Source organism: Notechis scutatus, chromosome 2 (assembly GCF_049901735.1).
Source record: "Notechis scutatus isolate UNSWTSFEM ecotype Mainland chromosome 2, rNotScu1.2, whole genome shotgun sequence".
NCBI classification, from domain to species: domain Eukaryota; kingdom Metazoa; phylum Chordata; class Lepidosauria; order Squamata; family Elapidae; genus Notechis; species Notechis scutatus.
Genome location: NC_142010.1, coordinates 178,441,325 through 178,461,572, shown reverse-complemented (window position 1 = coordinate 178,461,572; position 20,248 = coordinate 178,441,325). Strand labels below are relative to the sequence as shown.

The 20,248-nt window shown below is 39.8% G+C and overlaps 1 long non-coding RNA gene across 2 annotated transcripts; it reads right to left on the bottom strand.

The window, feature by feature from the left end:
* Positions 1 to 629: 629 nt before the first annotated feature.
* Positions 630 to 17,968, bottom strand: LOC113420612 (uncharacterized). Of its 2 annotated transcripts, none has more exons than XR_015747988.1 (4): positions 17,750 to 17,968; positions 13,550 to 14,844; positions 7,039 to 7,992; positions 630 to 2,165 (listed from the first exon to the last, which is right to left on the bottom strand). It is a non-coding gene; the product is annotated as an uncharacterized LOC113420612 (long non-coding RNA). The 2 variants fall into 2 exon arrangements; XR_015747989.1 differs by lacking the exon at positions 17,750 to 17,968 and adding an exon at positions 16,950 to 17,288.
* Between the last annotated feature and the right edge of the window lie 2,280 nt (positions 17,969 to 20,248).

Below are 20,248 nucleotides of genomic sequence, written 5' to 3'. Positions count from 1 at the left end.
TTTATACTAAGCCCTCACTCCATAAGCAGTGACTAGTCACAACACAGCAATTATTCAACACCACACAGGAGATTTTTCTCCAAACTTTTATCAACACGTCCTATAAGGTAGGAAGACAATGTGGTGCCCAGTATGGTGCCTAACCATACCTCCTTGGGTGCTCTCAGCCTCCCTAACCACTTGACTGTATTCTTTTGATGAAATATTAAAACATAAACAAACCCGACCATTAAACATGGATGGACTCTTTTAATTAGGAACAATTAAAGGCGAAACTGGCATGCCGCAAAATAAAACGCAAGCTTCTAGCATCAGTTACAACAGTGTTTCTCAACCTCCGCCGCTTTAAAATGTGTAGACTTCAACTCCCAGAATCCTCCAGTCAGCATGGGAGTTAGAGTGGGGAGGGGGATTCTGGGAGCTGAAGTTGAAGTCCGTGCATCTTAAAGCAGCGGAGGTTGAGAAACATTGATCTGCAAGGAAGCCTCTGGTTTGTCGGCAGGCCCTGCCAGTCAAGGGATTCCATTTCTGCCACGGCTCCTGTATACCTTACTCCCTGAAGTGAGATTGGCTCCCATCCTACTTCCCTTCCACAGGACCCTGAATTTCTGGCTCTGCCAGATAACCTCACATTGGAGGGTTTTGTTGAATTAAGGCAATCCCACCTACACACACACACACACACACACACACACACATACACACACACACACACACATTCTGTTCCCTGCCTCCCCATCTTTTAACAATATCTTGATTGGGATTTCTATTTGTACTCTTTTAAAGATATTTATTTCTTGGATTTTTAATGTTTTAATATTGGAAGCTGCACACAGTCGTTTGCTATGAGATGGGTGGCAAATAGATTAATAAGAAAATAAATAAAATCCTTTAACATGTGCTGGGTGGGTAGAACCCAAGACCCCAAGCTCTATTGTTAACCAGACAACATCAACATTGGTACCAATCTGCCTACCAGACATCACTCAATATCAGTCAGACTGATAAAGGGTTAATATTAGATTAGAGAGGGCTGTAAAGCACTGTGAAGCGGCATTTAAGTCTAATTGCTATTGCTATTGCTATTCAGAAATAAGTGCAAAATTGTCCCTTCAACCCATTATAGATGGACAGCACCATTTATTTTGGGGACAGAGCTCAGTCAGAACACTTTGGCTTAACATTGTGTCCTCTACCTTTCAATAGAGATGGTTTGCAAGTTATTTGCATTGCTGCCGTGCTGCTGGTGCAGTGGTAAGAATGCAGTATTGCAGGCTAACTCTGCTGACTGCCAGCAGTTCAATCCTGACTGGCTCAAGGCTGTCTTCCATCCTTCCGAGGTCATTAAAATGAGGACTCAGATTGTTGAGGGCAATATGCTGGCTCTGTAAACTGCTTAGAAAGGGCTGTACAGCACTGTGAAGCAATATATAAGTCTAAGTGTTATTGCTATTGCTGGCTTTCACTGGCCAATGGGACAGTGCCCACTTTATCAAAGTGCAGACCTCTGGTCTTGTTGCAACAGCAAATAAGAGACTCTACTGATTAATATCTAGCAGAAGCTCGCTGTAGCTTCCTTTTCACAACAAACGTATGACAAGCTATTCCAAGAATCACAAATGCTACCATGAATATAAGCTCTTCTAAGCTTTGTCTGGGTTCTTGTAACATAAAACAAGATAGTCGATGTAGCCATTATATGAAAATACAACTCTCCCTCTGTTTTTTCTTCTAGCAAGTCACAAATATCTTTCATCCTGTGTTCATGTTATAGTAATGAACCAAGAGAGTTTCTCTACTTTACGTGGCCTTGCATTTTACCAAATTTGATCAGTGATGTCTCCAAAACTTCAACCTCGATTCTTTCTTCATTTGCATTGCCTTTCCTGCAGTGTCTTATATTAATTCTTTTGAAGAAATTAACACATTAAGAGAATCCCATATGCTCCCTCTAGAATGCTCTTCACTGATGTCTTTTTGATTCTCTACGAAGTATTAAGAGAAAGTTATTGTCACCAGGTGACGGGAACCTCTTCCTTCCTGCTTTTTCTGTGCAGATGCAGCTAAGTTGCTGTTGTGTAAAAGCACTCTAAAATCACATTGTGAAGAATTGAGAATGATATCAGCTGGCTATCTTCTGGTTAATTTATCCCATTAGGTTAAAACTGTAAGGGAAAAATGAGATAGCAGTTGATCTAATATCAACAAGCATTTGAATTTGGGGGAAAAAAGATGGAAAGTAGGAAACGAGAACATTCCAGAACAACTAAAAATAATAGAATGGTAAAAAATCATTTAATAAATGTAAGACAGTGCACCAAGCTAAGAAACAACCAGCCTATTCTGAACGTTTGGATGGCAGTGTTGCCTCTGAGACTTCCCTAGAACCCAACACTTTTGTCAGAATGACAAACCAAGGGCCGCATCATTGCAACACAGGCTCTTATGTACTCTTATGTATCCCTTATTTCAGCAGTGGGATTCTACCTGTTCCACTACCGGTTTGGTGATTGTGCATGCACCTAATGCACTTGCACAGATTTTGTTAAGTTCGCCGTTGGAAAAAGGCTCGGGAGTCAGTGACCGTTTTCAGCTCTTTATTTGGTCCCGAGATCGACTCGGTGCGGCTAGGGCAGGCGGCAGCTTTTATAGAACTTGCCGGCCAAGCCGCGGCCAATGACACCGCTTTGAATCTCCCGCGATCGGTTTCTTCCAATCGCGGGGGATTCGCGGCGGGCCAATCAGTGCGGCTCGCTCGACCAATCGGGTCGCCGCGCGTCTTAGCCAATCAGAACGGTTATCTACAAGAATGCTAATGTACAATACAGAACAGACTTCCCCACACCAGCTGAGACCTGCAGCGCCAACCAGCTGAGAGGGTGAAGAAGAGAAAAACACAGGGGCAGGCAGAAGGGCTGGTCCTGCACTTTTCTCTTCTTTCTCCTCTCAGCTGGTTGTCAGAGGATTTATTTATTTTTTTACTACCGGTTGGGCTGAACGGGTCCAAACTGGTCGCTTACTACCACTGCCTTATGTACTCTCTCTCACACAAGGCCACAAGGTCTATGCAAAAGCTTGCAATGCTCACTTCACCCTCTGTCTCCTTGCCTCCACGTCATCTTTCCCTACCTTGTAAACTACAGCTCCTAAAATCAAAGTAAACCGTATGCTCAGCGGGCTTATTCTGAGCACAGATCTCACTGTCAGATGGTGCTCCATTCAAAATTCAAGAAAGAAAAACTTAGACTCTTTAGATTAGAGCAAAGAAATCTTTTACTGAAAATGAAGTGGTAGCATCAAATAGAATTCTGAATCTAAGAAATTAGGCGCGCAGACCGCATATACAAAGTGTTGGAAACGTTCCCACCCCTCATAGTCCAAATGAGTCTTCCAATTCAAAGTTGTGAATATGATCATGTGAGCATCTTCAGGTGGTGATGAGGCCTCTGTCCGTTGACTTTGACATATTTTGATAAAGATTTGCAGCTGCGCAGAGAAAAGAAAGCTAAGCGAGGAATAGAAACTTAAGAGTAGGAATTTATACTCCCCCCCACTCCTCATTTACACAACACAGGAATGTAACACCTCCAGCTCTCTTCCCAGACATATCCCCTCCCCCCGTTACTTATGGCAGCCAAAAGATGCAAAGCAGTAGAAAAGATCTTGAAGGCTGACACTCATACTCTTTCAAAACTCTACACCTGCCCAAGGCCAGATGTTTGCAAAGGTGATGGGTTTTGAAAGTGCCACTTTCTCTCTCGCTTTACCCCATACCTCCCCCGAGACCACTGAAGTCACAAGGTTTTAATCAGGGGTTTAGTACTGTTTCAAAACACGGCACCTCAGGAAACCCTTAGAATTATGAAAATGCTATTTTGAAATTGCGCTAAAACCAAGCTTGAAGCAACTGCTCCATGGACTTAAGGAGCTGGCAAATAGACGAGCCTTCTCCTGCTTTGTCACAAATAATAGGACAGGAGACCTGCTTCTACACCTGTCAGAACCTGCGGTTTCCTCAAACCAATGTTTATTTAGCAAGATATACAGGAGTTGCAAGTTTTGATATGCATCATTATGTAGGAGAAGTGGGTTAGTCCCCTCTTAAAACTCACTACCTCTTCCAAATGTTCCTTGTCCTGACCGGCAAATGGTTTCCCTTTGGCTGGTGATGTTGGGGGTAGACGGCGGTAAAGCTAGAAGGTTTAACCAACTACTTTGCTTAATACAACCTGCCTATCCAAATCAGGACTCCATTTGGGCCCCACCGCAAAAGGCTATAGATGCAGGATAGGGATCAGCAATGGGGAATAGCCAGTTTTCTATCAAATCAGGGAGAGCTGCATAGCACTTTAATTCAAAAGTGGGAAAAGATCCTTGCATTTTAGAAAAAAATGCCGCTGACGGAATGATTATACTCCATTCCCTTCCAATGCAAAGATGAGGTTTGGAAGAGAGAGTGAGTCTTAAGAGGGGACTAATCCACTCTCCTACATTGCAACACAGATCAAATCTTGCCTGCCTTCCTAATAGATATTGAACATGGTTGAGGAAATAGCAAGTTCTGACAGGTGCAGAAGAAAAGCTCCTGTTCTTGGTGTCAAAGCAGGAGAAGGCAGGTCTAACCGCCAACTCCCTAAGCCCGTTGAGCAGTTGCTTCAAGCATGGTTTTAGTGCCTTTCAAAACATGGCAGTTCTATGGCTCCAGGGCATTTCTCTAACCCTGATCTAACTTGCATTGATCTCCCTTTAAAGCAGCTTGGTACTCTCCAGATCTTTGGACTACAACTTTGACGTGTATTTAGCAAAATGCGTGGCATGGACCAATAGGAATCGCACTTCAAAATATCTAAAACATTGAAACATTTCGTTGCCATCGGGTTTCAGCACAGCATTTAGTCTGATAAATGCCCAAAGGGAGCTGGGTGGTGCCTGAACACTAAAACAAACAAGCAAGTATCAAACATTAAAGGAAGTTCAAACTTAGAGGTCATTCTCAATGTTTAAGGAAGCTAATGATTCAGATCAAGAAATTAAAAGCATGTCCATCACAACACGGATCTTTTCAATTATATTATAGTCGAGTTCTCTGAATCCCCCAAAAGCAAACAGGAACTAAACATCCTGCCACCTTGATTGCCACCTTGATCACTAACCAATGTTATTTGGGCCACTTTATTTGGGCCACATCACACCCTTTGAATCATATTCCAGTATTGTTCTTTGAGCAGAGTTTCTTTTAGCTCTGGAAATCAAATTGCAAAGCTTCCTTTTTCTTTTCTAAATTGCAATAGAAGAATTCTCTGAGGTTTGTGGGCAGGCCATGGCTGGTTTGAGGAAAGCTCATCTCACTCACTCCTACTTCTAGAACCTGGAGCTTTCCAACATATTTCACAGCCAACCTTATCAATGATCCCTAATTTAATCCTTCTAGTTTTCCTAATCTGTGCAAAAAAAAAAAAAAAAAAAGAGGGGGGAACAGTTTGCATGAATAAAATGTACCCAATTGTTGTCTCATCATCACTGGGGTACAAGATAGCTATTATTCTATTAAAGTATTCCCCACGTCACCCTCCCATGAGAGGCTGTACAATGTAACCAACAATTCTGGTTGCCGTTAGTGAAAAATCCTCAGTTGGTGAATCCTGGCATCGTATCATCACCATAGCTTTTAGTGGGAATTTATATCTGGCAAGGATGATGTTTTAGCAGCCAAACAATTTTCCTGCTGCATCCCCAGTTCAGATTCTTTTGGGAGGGAAAGCTCTATGGAACAGAGGCAAATAGAATTCTATTACTCCAGGGGGTGGGGATTCAACTAAATAGTAATTTTTGGCTTCTCCTATTGGTCAGTTGGAGAGAATGTTGGTGGTTCATCATGTTTCCTGCCTGGTTTTGGCATTCTAGAGAGAAGAAGAATGAAAGGAATTTCAGTGCTGACTTTAACATTTTTTTAAGAGATTGGGGAATAGAAATGGGTCCGTATGGAAGCGCTCTTGGTTAATCTTTGGATTTATATGTCTGAATCAACAAGTTTTAGCTCTAGATTCAATTGTATGGTCTTCCCATCATTTACTAGTATGGTAAGTCACCAACCACATGCCATTCATAATAGCATTCTTAGAGTAGTAAAAAAAATGGAGGGAAAAGAAAACCTCAGCCTGAAAAAGAGTAAAATATCCCACCAGATTTTACATATGTTCTCAGTGAATCAAGTCTGTGAACAGATTAAGCAAAAATCTTCACTGAAGTAGAGACTAAAGAAGAAGAAGAAGAAGAAGACGTATAAATGGATGAACTGCTGTTAAAAAGATTGTTGGAAGTAAAATCCACCTGGTTCAGTTCCAAGCTGGGAGAAAGATGCTGGAAATAACATGGAGGCTGATTGGAAAGAAAGGCTTTGTTTATCAACGAGCAGAACCAGCCTGTGGTCCTGGGGCAACTGACCAAATGGCTGAAGGAATGAATGGATCTTTATTGTTTCTATAACTCTGAAGTTTGGGATTTGTGCAACATTCTGAAAGGGTGTTGGGTAATTCTTACTTTGGCTGATGGCTATGTCCTGTGTTAGATTTTTGGGTGAGTGGCTGCTAACATTAAGCCTATCACTCTGGTTTTGTTAGCTGTCAAAATTGCTGTAAGGGCTTTTGAAATATCCTGTCTTGAATGGACTTCTTCCGGTGGTATTTGCTTTGCTTATGAATGGAGCCATCTAGATAGTTGGCTTCCTCTTTCAATAAGTTCATTATCTCCTTAAGCGCCAGCATCTGCAGTTAGCTGCTTTTTACAGTGTTTTTTTTAGGTGTCTGGCTGGAATGTGGAATGGGCTTCAGGCAGTTTTTTTATTAGTATCTTGGGCTTTGGACTTTTCTGAGGCTTTTCCTTATGGTTAATATTCCTTATTTCTAAGGCTTTTCCTTATGGTTAATATTTTATTTGAGATAATATAGGAGGGGGGGTTGATTTCTTCTTACAAGAAAATGCAGGACCCCAAACAAATATATAAAACAGTCTGGCATGTATATAAATAATCATACTAACCTTGATGAGAAAGAAGTAGTGATCAGGTCACAAAACAAAGGACTTTTGTGAATGTTGGAAATATCACACCTTGAAATAAACAACGCAACGTAGTTAAAAGAAACACTGCTGGGACCTGCAACTTAGGAACGGTAGAATGAATGTCTGTCTCAATGGCTATTCACCAAGGACACCATGAGAACATTTTTAAAAAGGAGAGATTACATTTGTCTAACAAGCAGCGGCTATGTATTTATTACTCGATAACTTGAGATTATTTTGGATGATTTGGAGAAAGTATAATAGAACTATATTAAAAAAAAAAAATAACCATCTTCATTAAGATGAAATGCAAAAATTGCACAACTCTCCAGGAAATTAAATTCATTGTTTGCTTTATGCATTTGCTCTATGGATGCATCCGTGTGCTCTTTTCCCTTTCTTTTGGTGAGAGCAATGGACTGAAAATCTTGAAATTTAAAATCTCCCCTCCCAGCTGTTTCCCCCCCCAAATTGATACGTTTAGCCTTTAGACACATTTAAAGACCCTGACCTTGTCATTTGGAAAGCTGACAGCTCCCGTTCAAAAGCCAAGAGCCACACACAATGGGGTGAGCTTCCCTTCCTTCCCCAGTTCCTGCCTATCTAGCAGTTTGAAAGATCCAAATGCAAGTAGATCAATAGGTACCACTTTGATGGGAAAGTAACAGCATTCCGTGCACCTTTGGCATATGGGCCACATGGTCATGGAAAATGTCTTCAGACCATGCTGACTCCCTCAGCCAAGAAACAGAGTACCTTGTACTACAGTTGAACACAACTGGACAGGGAAACCTTTACCTTTACATTTGTATTAGCAATAACTAAGAACTGAAACTGTGACACTTGCCCCATCAGATTTTGCAAAACAGAGTCGTATCCAACTCCTTAAAGCAGGGTAGGTAAAAGTAAAGGTTTTCTCCTGCCCTGTCGTGCCTCTAGGGCAGTGATCCCCAACCTTTTTGACGCCGCAGCCCAGTACCGCATCAGCTGGGCGCCGCGGCCCGGTACCGGCATCAGCTGGGCGCCATCTTTTTGATGAAAAAGTGCTTCTGGTGACCTCACCGGAAGCACGTTTTCATCAAAAAAAGATGGCGGCGCCAGCGCTCGGTGAGCTTTTCCGGTAGAAATGGCTTTGTTAAGCCTGGATTCCCCAATGGGTGTTAAGGAAAACAAACTAAACAGAATGTACAGTGAAGTCAGATAGGAAGACAGGTAAATGTGTGAGATAAGTTTTCTAGTTAACACGCAGTAAAAATACAGATACGCTTGTGCTATCAAAATTATAATTTATTCCATTTAAGAATTATAGCATAGTCATGTAAACAGTCCAGTAGTCATATATCAATTTCAGTCAAGTCTTGTCAGGGATACTCTATTTGCAAAGTCCGTGTTGAATAGCCAATGTCAGTACACATATAATAAATCTGTCCAAAACTTATCTTCTCTCCGTTGAGAAATATCTTCAAAGTAATCCAACACTTCTTCTCCTCCCGATCCAGCAAGAATGCAGTCTTCAATAAGCCAGCCAGTAATTAGGGATCAGTAAGCCAGAGAGTGCCTTGCTGCTTATATATTACTTTTACAGCTGCACCCTTAATTACATTCCTTTAGCTTAAAGTCACATACACTTTATCTGACAAACCATGATTCATCATTTTATTATCTTTACCCAAAACAGTTAGGGTAAACAATGTTATCCCTAACATTCTCCCTTTTGGGTAATAATAATAAATATTACAATAATATATCCATTTACACTTTCAAATCATAATTGTTACAACTCTCTTTAAATTTTACAACACCTTGAGCTTTTGTAAACTGGTCTGCAATGTTTTCTTCCGTCATGCAGTACTCAAGTTTAATTAGACCATTTTTTACAGATTCTCTAACATTTAAGTATCTTAAATCAGTATGCTTTGATCTAGTCTTTACAGCAATATTAGTAGCTAATTGTATAGCTGCCTGGTTGTCTTCGTATACAATAATAGAATCTTTAACAGTTATACCCATGTCTAATAATAACTGTTTGTACAGAATTAAGTCAGTGCATAGTAATGACAGACATGAAAATTCTGCTTCCATTGTTGACAAGCTAATATGCTGTTGTCTGATTGACCTCCACCCTATTAAAGTCTTACCAAATAATATAGCCATCCCAGATGTTGATTTTCTAGTATTTATGTCAGTTGCAAAACTTGCATCTGCATAGGCACTAAGATTCAAATCACCTTTGGCTCTAGATACAATGCATGGTGCATTGTTCCTTTAAGATATCTTAAAAATTCTCTTTAATGCTTGCCAATGACATTGATGTGGATCATTATTATATCTTGCCAGCTGATTAATACTATAAGCTATATCTGGCCTAGACCAATTGCTTATATATGATAAGCTACCAATCAAAGATTGATATATGGTCTTATCAAATTTGGGACTTTGAGCATCCATTTTGCAAATTTCCTGACTCATTGGAGTCTTTGCAGGCTTACAAAGTTCCATTTTATACAATTTAATTAATTGGCAAATTTTATCCTCTTGAGATATCTTAAATCCTTTTGTGGTTTTATTAATTGTCAATCCTAGATACTTTTTAATTTCACCTAAATGCTTTAATTTTATCCTTTTGGCTAATAATGAAATAATCTCAGTAGCTTCATTATTGGTCTTAGTAATCAAAGCAATATCATCTGTAAATAATAACAATAATGACACCATTCCATTATTTTCTCTTTTAAACATACATGGATCTGCTAAACCAGATTTAAACCCTATATTGTTTAATTCTTTCACAATATATTGGTTCCATTCATAGCCAGATTGTTTCAATCCATATAAACTCTTCTTGAGTTTCCAACAATCATTGCTATTTACTTTATTATCATTTATGCCAACTGGTTTTTCAAATATATTGTATGCTGCAATGGTGCATGTAGATATGCAGTTTCTACATCTAAATGGTTAACAATATAATTCTTCTTAGCTGCCCATACTAAAGCTGCTCTTAAAGTTGTAGCCTTAAGATTTGGTGCAAATACCTCATCATAATCAGATATATTTTGGTTAAATCCTTGTGCTACTAACCTAGCTTTATAAGTTACTTTCCCATTATTTCCTGTCTTTATTTTAAATATCCATTTGCACCCAATGGATTTTTCTGCTGGAGGTAATTTTGTTTCTTCATAAACCTTCATTTCCTTTAATGAATTTAACTCTTTATTCATTGCCTTTGCCAATTCTCCTGATCCTTAGCAGGATACATCTTAAGTTCATCTATGCTAGTTGGAACTTTATTTACTTGGCAAACAATACTTGCCTGATATCTTTCAGGTGGTTTAGTTATACGTTGTGCGTCTAGGTATAACAGGACTTACAGGTGGACTTTCCTTTATTTCCTGTTCTTGACTATCTATCTCTTCTTGATCAATTATTTCCTCTTGATCTGATTCTATTTGCTCTTCATGGACTTCTTTAATTGGACTTTTCTTATAACTAGTCTTTTCTTTCTGCCTCTTGTAGTGTTCTATAATAACATCATTATCTGAATCCTGCTCTAATCTATTCCATCCTATATGTTCTAGGAATTGTGCACTTGCACTGCAGTATACTCTAGATGTACCTGGTTCCCAGAATCTATAAGATCTATGGTTTGCTTGATATCCAACAAAAATTAACCTTTTGCTCTACGTTGTCCTTTGTGCCTGAGTTGTGTAGGGATATGCACCCATGCTGGTGCACCAAATGTGTGAATATAACTCAAATCAGGTTTCCTACCATGCCACAGAGTGAATGGTAATTCACCTGTTGTTGAATTAACAACATTGTTTAATATGTGATTACCACACATTATAGCTTCTCCCCACAAATTGTCAGGTAATCCAGAATCAGATAACATTGTCCTTCCCATTGATTGCAGTGTTTGGCCTCGTCTCTCTATAAATGCATTATGCTGAGGCCTATATGGTGCAGACTTTTATGTTGAATACCTGCCATTCTAAGTCTATTCTGAATTTATTATTTGTAAATTCAGTACCATTATCTGTTATAAGAGTTACTAATTTCCTTTTAGTTTTCCTCTCTGCAAATTTTAACCAATTAAAGAAATTTGTATACGTTTCAGTTTTTCTCTTCATTAAAAACAGAAACCATACCTAGAATAGTGGTCCATTATGCTTAATATGTATCTAGCACCACCTACACTTGGCTTTTAGGACCTATTATATCGGCAAATACTACCTCTAAAGGCTCTTTGGTAGTAAATCCATCAAATCTATTTGCCGGTATAACTTTGCTTTTATTTTGATTACAAGCAGAACATTGCAAATACTTATTACAAGGTTTCAAACTTATTCCTTTAGATAGTTGAACAGTTCTCTTAATCATTTTAAAATTTAAATGACCTAACCTTGATGTAACAAGTGAATACATTCATTATGAGGTTTTTTATTTATCATAAATTGTGTTAGCCACTTCTAAACCATTATCATTTAACACATATAAGTCACCTCTTAAAGATGCAGTAATTTTCTTACCTTCTTTTCAATTAAACAAGTATCTCCCTAAAGGTAATTATGTATCCTAATCTAACCAACATTCTAACAGAAAGCAAATTAAATTTAAGTTGAGGTACATATAACATTTTTATGTTCTCATTTATACTAGAACAATGAGCTATACCTTGACCTTTTGCCTTCATTTTCCATCCGTTTGCCAATGAGATATGCTGTGAACTCATGGACATTTTTACAAATTTTTTTTTTGTTATCATTTGTAATACAGTGGGACGCACCACTGTCAACCACCCATAAATTATTTTTTACAACTCCATTACTATACATTGCTAACTCATAATTCTTATTTCTTCTTTGATGTCTTACAGCATTCTGGCTTGCATTCTGGCGCTTTGGTTTCTTACAAAATCTTGCAAAATGTCCTCTCCCTCCACAATTAAAACACTTTTAATTGCGAATGCAGTAGGAGATTCATTATTTTCCTTGTGAGGTTGCTCCCTCCTTAACTGATCTCTTTCAAGCCTTCTTCTGGCCTCTTCAATCAATCTGCCAGTGATATCAGTTAAATTTAGGCTTTCTTTAGGCAATATTTCAAGGGAAGTTACGTAGTCATCAAAACTTTCGTCCAATGAAGATAGAATTATGTAGACCTGATGTAGTTCAGAGAAAATTAATTCCTTCTCATGCAGTTCTTGGAAAAATGCTTTTCATAGTATTCAAATGACTCAGCATATCACCATTCTTTTGGAGATACGTCCGGAAAAGCTTCCGTGTTAGATTTATGTGAGCACCAACGTTATCTCGAACATAAATCCTCCTCAGTTTTTGCCAACACCCAACAGCAGTTTGCTCTCCGCGTATATGAACAAGCTGCTGATCAGTTAAAGTTAATCCTATGATGCAAAGTGCTTGCTCATTTTTCTGTTTAAATTCTTTTATCTTTAGACTATCTTCCTCATCTTCAGGATCCCATTCTTCTACGTTTGGTGGATTTTCAATTATGTTCCACAGACCTTCTCTTCGTAGAAGTAGACTACATTTCATAGACCATGAAACATAGTTTGTTCCATCCAGCTTGGATATAAGGGACAAACTTTGTAGACTGACTTGTGCCATGTTTCACTATATGGATATAAAACTATAATTGATAAAACACAGCTGTCTGTTTACTGTAACGTGTAACAATACAAAATCTCACTTTTTACATAAACCTGTTTTTATCCTAGTTAAACTGACTTTGCAGTCTCTCTGGGCCCATAACCAGTGTTAAGCCTGGATTCCCCAACGGGTGTTAAGGAAAACAAACTAAACAGAATGTATAGCGAAGTCAGATAGGAAGACAGGTAAATGTGTGAGATAAGTTTTCTAGTTAACACACAGTAAAAATACAGATACGCTTGTGCTATCAAAATTATAATTTATTCCATTTAAGAATTATAGCATAGTCATGTAAACAGTCCAGTAGTCATATATCAATTTCAGTCAAGTCTTGTCAGGGATACTCTATTTGCAAAGTCCGTGTTGAATAGCCAATGTCAGTACACATATAATAAATCTGTCCAAAACTTATCTTCTCTCCGTTGAGAAATATCTTCAAAGTAATCCAACACTTCCTCTCCTCCCCAATCCAGCAAGAATGCAGTCTTCAATAAGCCAGCCAGTAATTAGGGATCAGTAAGCCAGAGAGTGCCTTGCTGCTTATATATTACTTTACAGCTGCACCCTTAATTACATTCCTTTAGCTTAAAGTCACATACACTTTATCTGACAAACCATGATTCATCATTTTATTATCTTTACCCAAAACAGTTAGGGTAAAACAATGTTATCCCTAACAGGCTTTCTACCCAGAAAAGCTCACCGGAAGCACTTGCGCCGCCATCTTTTTGATGAAAACGTGCTTCTGGTGAGCTTTCTACCCGAAAAAGCTCACCGGAAGCACTTTTTCATGAAAAAGATGGCGGCGCCAGCAAGCCGCGTGCCTCTAGGGGATGGTGTTCATCTCCATGTCTCAGCCAAGGGAGACAGTGTTGTCTGAAGACCTTTCCATGGTCATGTGGCCCCCCGTGACTATAGGCCGAGGCACATGGAACCCTAACCCCCATTACCTTCCCACTGAAGTGGTACTTATTTATCTACTCACATTTGCCTGCTTTTGAACTGCTAGGTCACAGGTGTCAAACTTGTGGCATCGCGTGATGTATCGTGATGCTTTTTCCCTTCACGGAGCTGGGGTGGGCGTGGCCTGCACGTGATGCATCTGGCTCGTGGGTCACCAGTTTGACACCCCTGTTCCAGGTGGTCAGGAGCTGGGGCAAGTAACTGGAGTTCACCCCATTGCACAGTGCTCAGGTCTCGTCTTTAACCACTGAGCCATTAACTGCTATAAGAAACCTTGATGCTTGGTGGCAACCAGTGGTGGGATTCAAAAAAAATAAATACCACTGGTTCTGTGGGCATGGCTTGGTGGGCAAGGCAGGGGAAGGATACTGTAAAATCCCCATTCCCTCCCCACCCCACTAACCTGCTTTCCAGCTCCCTTCTCCTGTGCAGGGCAACAAAGGAAGACCCAGCCAATCAGCTGGGACTCAGGAGGCAGAGAATAGATGAGGGTGGGGCCAGTCAGAGGTGGTATTTGCCAGTTCTCCAAACTACTCAAAATTTCTACTACCGGTTCTCCAGAACTGGTCAGAACCTGCTCAATACCACCTCTGGTGGAAACCTAAACATGGGGTGGAAAATGCTACCAGATTTTTGCAGTGTATCGTACAGCCAAAGGGTTATGCCAAACTCTAAATATCTCAGGATGACTTTGGACAACCTAAACAAGTTGATTTCTCTTGAATTCAATTCCTTACCCATACCCATACACACACTCAAACATGAACACTTTTTTTTTGTCCATTCCAGGAATGCAAACCTAACCACAGTCACTTTGTTCGGAAACGCGTACTCTAAATAAATCTGCTTAGAACAGCATCTCAAGAAACACAAGAGAGGTTTGTTTCTCTTAGCTTAAGCCATCCTCTTCACCAGAATATACATCAATGGGTCCATGAACCTTCCAGTTTCAAATGCTGATGTGACACTTCTATGGCAAATGTTGACACAGCAAGTTTGTTTTCCCTTGCTGTGCAGAAAGCACCAAGTGTCTTTTGCATTCATAAATCTTCTGCTGGATGCAAAAATAAAGGGATATCCACTTCCCATTCCAGCATCATGCTTAATCCTTGGAGTTCAATATTATATTATTTTCAAATACTCATCAGTACATTACCTGGAAGAAGAAGAAGAAAAAATCTTACCCAGATGTGCATTATTTGTATTAATTTATTACACATAAAAGTAAGTCTTGAAAACTTGAAACTTAGACAGTCTACTATTGACCTCACCCGTTTCCTAAGAGGTCTGTAGGGGGTGTGCATAAGCGCACCAATGTGCCTACCGTCCCTGTCCTATTGTTTCTTTTTATTTTTCTTATATGTATCCATTTCATGTATTCATAACTATGTTTATACTTATACCTGTTCTTATAATCGCATAAATAAACAAACAAACAAACAAATAAATAAATAAATAAATAAATAAATATTGCAGAACTGAGCACTGTCTCCAGCTTCTTCATGCTCTTATTCAGGGGTTTCTCCTCCATTTTCTCTCCTTGTGAATTTCTACCACCACCATCCCAATCTGTTCAAATGTCCATAGGTATTATTACCGCTTCATGTTCCTTGGACTGAGATGTGCAGGTGGGTATTCTGTGGCCATTCAAGCCATGGCTAGTGGGATTTTATTTGGGGGAAAAAATAAGTTGTTATATATAATATAATAATCTCTAACATAGGTAGTCAAAAAAATGAAGGTGATGATTGCTGTGATAGATGGAGTAATTGGTCACTCTCTCCTCATTAGTAGCTACCATGTAATTAATCAGCCAAACCTTTTTGAATCCAGGGATGGGAGTTTATGGCCCTTTAGATATGGGAGGACTACAGAGCCCAACAGCTGCAGGTCACCTGCCCATGATAAGAGAAGCTGGAATCTATAGTTCAGCAACATTTTTCCATATACATTCAGGCATGTTTCAGGACATACTGGGGGGAGAGTAAATAAAGGTTTTCTTCAAATAAAAAATGAAGGTTTTTTTTTTTGATAGGCTGGCTCATAGACACTCATTTGCAAGCAGACAAACAACTGTCTGTATAGTGGCAGAAAAACGCAACGAATTAGACCCAGAAAAAGTTACAGCAAAGTCCCCAAAAAGTTATATTAAAGCCCTGCAGAAATCAATACAAATTTGCTTTGCTATGCCTAGCTTGCCCCATTCACTTCAATGGAACTAAAGAAGGGATTCAAAGAAGGGATTTATTGGGAGCAGGTTACAAATTCTATGATTGCAACCGCAACCATGGATACAGCATTCAGATGTTTCCCAGTCCGGTTCTGCTCACCCAATGTATTCCCTAACCATTCAGGGCCTTAATCTCACCTCAAACTACACCCCAACCTTGTTGTCCATTGGTAGACCAGTCAGCTCCTTGCCAATCCTTTAGCCCAAGGGTCCTCAAACTTGACAGTGTTGGGAGTTAAAACCCACCCATCTCATAGAAAATTGAAATATCCTAGGAAATATTAAAAAGGCAGAATATTTCCACTAAAAAGAGTAGACACTCAGAAGCAGAAACTCACCTCAGAAGCAGAAACTCAGCCCCGCTTTGCTCATGGGCCATTACTCTGGCCTAGGCCAGCCTATTTTACATAACAAAGATCTCCAGGTAGAGCTATAGGAATTGCCCAAAGCCCTTTCATTACATCATCACCCTGCAAGGTTCATCCAAGCCTGGGACTCAGGACAGCCTACAGAGTTGCCCCTGCATGGACTCATGGGAGTCTGACAACCAATCAGAATATAAGGTCAAATTCAAATCCCAACAGAGGATATAAAACCCAAGCACTTTCAGCATCTCAGCCCTTCCTTCTTTGGAGCTCCAAGCCACGTGGTCCTGTCCACCATTAAACCATCTTTCCAAACAGCCTCCATGTTTCCAGTGTCATTTTCCCCACTTGGAACTGAACCCAGAAGGATAATTCTTCCAACAACACCTTTAAGACTTGTGGACTTCAACTTTCATAATTCCTCCTCCAGTCATGTTAGCGCAGGAATTCTGGGAGTTGAAGTCCACAAGTCTTAAAGACCCCTGCCTTAGCCATTGAAGCAACTTTGTAATATATGGCTACCTGTTCCAGGAAATATTAGGGGTAACCTGGCAAGTTACTTTTCTGAGGTCTCTGATAATAGAGAATGAAATAGAGAACTGGAAAGCCAAGCCAAGCAAACAAACTTATAACCGACACTTTAAAAACAAAACAGAGCAGGCCCACCTTCTACATCAATCTCTTGAAGAAAGAGGCTTTCTGATCTCTTCAGAAAAAGAGCCTTAGGCAAGCTTTAAAATCGAATCTCTCCCTCCTTGCTTCCTCTCTTTCCCTCCCTCTCCTTCTCTTTCTTTGAGGCTGGGTCCCCCTGGGATGGAAGTCTGCTGAGTGAACAATCTTGGTAAAGTCCACAGCATAATCCTGGGAAGTCACTTCTCCAACTGTCCCATTAGCTACGTAACCCTAGATTCCTTCCAACAGCAGGAGCCAAGGCTGTCAGCTCGCTAGCATTTGAAGAGATTGTTCAGGTCATTGTTTGTGCCAGCAGATTTCCCTTCCAAGATGACCTAACTGGGGAGAAAAGAACAACCGTTTGTCACTTGCTCAGTCGAGTGGCTTAGCTCAAAACCTCTAGCCTGGGGTAAGATATACAAAGACTATTCTCCCAGTGACAGGGACGGCTCTTATCTTTGGCAACGGCACCTCTTCTACCTCTGTTTCGGTCCACTTTGCTTCATTGCAAACTCCTTTTGAACATAGTTGGTGTGATTTAATGTTTAAAACAGGCTTTTGTTCTTTCACCCTTTTCAGAGATGAGAAATGGCACTTTGTGCAGGACAGACTTGCTTCTACCAAGAGGCTTCTTTGAATGGTTATTCTCGGTATACATTTTTCAAATGATGGTTATTGTAGTTCAGCCCAATGTGAACAGAGCGTATGGAGAGCCTGCCCCGATTTTCTATCTATCAAAGCCCAACAGAAAAGAACAAAACCTCCAGTGCCTGAAACAGGCAAGCAAAACTTACCTCCGAGTGGAGTTTGCCAGTAGCTGTGAGTGTCAAACTGCTGTAAATTTATCTTGTTCTAAAAACCAGCAGGAGCTGGCCCTAAGAGTTTCATAATTAGGAACAGCACCGAGTCCCTATTTTCCTCTGCTCCTTGCCAAGTAGGAAACTCTTCACTTGGTTAAGAACAGTAGAATGGCTAGAAATGTTTCTACTTTTTCCATTTCACTACTTTTTCTCTATCACCGATTGGACAGGGCTGCTTGATTTTTACATTGCCATGAGATCTATGTGATATTGAGTGACAACTAAAGGAGGGGGGAGGGGAGGGGAAGGGAGAGGAGAGGAGAGGAGAGGAGAGGAGAGGAGAGGAGAGGAGAGGAGAGGAGAGGAGAAGAGAAGAGAAGAGAAGAGAAGAGAAGAGAAGAGAAGAGAAGAGAAGAGAAGAGAAGAGAAGAGAAGAGAAGAGGATTACTCACTACGTTTCTGAAGAGTTAGTCCAAAGCAGAGGTGGTATTCAGCAGGTTCTGACCAGTTCTGGAGAACCAGTAGCGAAAATTTGGAGTAGTTCAGAGAACCAGCAAATACCACCTCTGACTGGAGATTTTACAGTATCTTTCCCCTGCCATGCCGACCAAGCCATGCCCACAGAACCGATAGTAAAAAAATTTGAATCCCACCACTGGTCCAAAGGTTGGAAATGAGCATGCTGTTCCAAATAGCATATAAACTGATTTCAAGAACACAAAATGCCAGACTATCAGGGTACATTAATAGTCATACTGTTCTGAACAATGCACCTTTCAAAACGTATGCACAAGCAGCACTGCTGTTTGAAAGCAGAGGCACAAATGGTGCCCACCTCCTGATATCAAAATGAACAGTATCCAGGGTTGTCCATAGAAAAAGAGTCAAAAAAGTCAAAATGGACTCAACCATGGAATTGAAGCCATACTCCTTTATGTTACAACACATGTAAAAGGGCAAGGCTTTGATTGCATAATTGTTTCCCCATCTTGACTTTTTTTTAAAAACTTCTTTGATAGAATTGAAACTCAATGTTTTTTTGGCAATACACCTGTGCACAATTTATCCATCTCAGTCCAGTGCAAATAGCAATAGCACTTAGACTTATATACTGCTTAACAGTGCTTCACTGCCCCTCTCTAAGCTGTTTACAGAGTCAGCGTATTGGTCCCAGAAATCTGGGTCCTCATTTTAACCAACAGATGGAAGGCTGAATCAATCTTCAGCTGGTGAGAATCGAACTGCCAAACTGCAGGCAGCCAGCAGTTAGCAGAAGTAGCCAACTGTAACAATACAAATTCAAAGAGCTACAATAAATAACCATTTGCTTTTCAATTTCTGCTGCATGGATTAGTTCCGTAACTCTATCAAATGCTAAAGCTGGGCTTAACAACCAAAGTAGTTTGGCAGCTTTTTCCAAAATATTCTAGGCTGCATAATTTTCTGTAGAATCACAAGTCTAATTTGGATTAGACATGACACACATTTCCAACTCTGCCTAAAGAACTATTCAGCTTCACGATGCCCTTGATAAATCTGCTAAAATGAAGGAATGGAAAGAAACTAAGAAACTAGTTGCATTTTGCAGTTTTATAATAAGCGAAGCCATCTGACAGTGAAAGAAGATGTTCAAGTTATTAACACCATCATGGTCGTTATTATTTTGTTTATTTATCTGTGTAGCATGAAGCATCCTGGGAATAATATTTCAGCAGGCACTAGACACTTTTATAGCACTTTCAACGTGCGTGTTTACACAATTGGATGCAAATCTTACCAATTTTAATGTTACTTATTCCCAAATAAGCATGTACATAAAATTGCAGCTTTAGATTCTGTCTGTAAAGAAATTCTTACCGCAACAGTAAAGAGAACTGTTTCTTTGCATCATCTCAGAATTACTTTGCACTTTCCTTTATCACTTGTGTACAGACTAGTACATATATTAAATGCAATTAAGTCATTAAGAACAGCCAATAGAGAATCCTATGTTTAGACTTATGTTGCTTGCAGAATTTTGTCCTCCAGTGTCACTTATGTGACCTGCCATCTGTATTTTCCCGCTTGCCATTTATCCCAAGCAATTGCTTTATTGCAGCATTTCATTTTCAGCTCACATTCTGAATTATTTTGCCTGACTTTCACTAGTTTGAAAAACTTCTGTTTAATACCATGATATTCAACAGCTAGAATATCAACAACAAATGTCACATCAGTTAAAAGTTACTAAGGACACAGTGCAGGCATGAGAACTTTACAAACGTGCTATCTATATAGAATGCCTTGGCACTCTCGTGGCATAATGGTTGCTGCCTTAGCCCCCAATACTTGTAATTTAACAGGGCCTGCATGAATGTCCTTTTTTGGTCCTCTCCCAAAAGGTTGGAGCAAATGCTTGAAATCTTGAAAGGGAGAGGAGTGATGGTGGCACGGAGGTTTATGACATTTAATTAATTGAATTGTTGCATTTTAAGGGGCCAGATTAAATTTTTA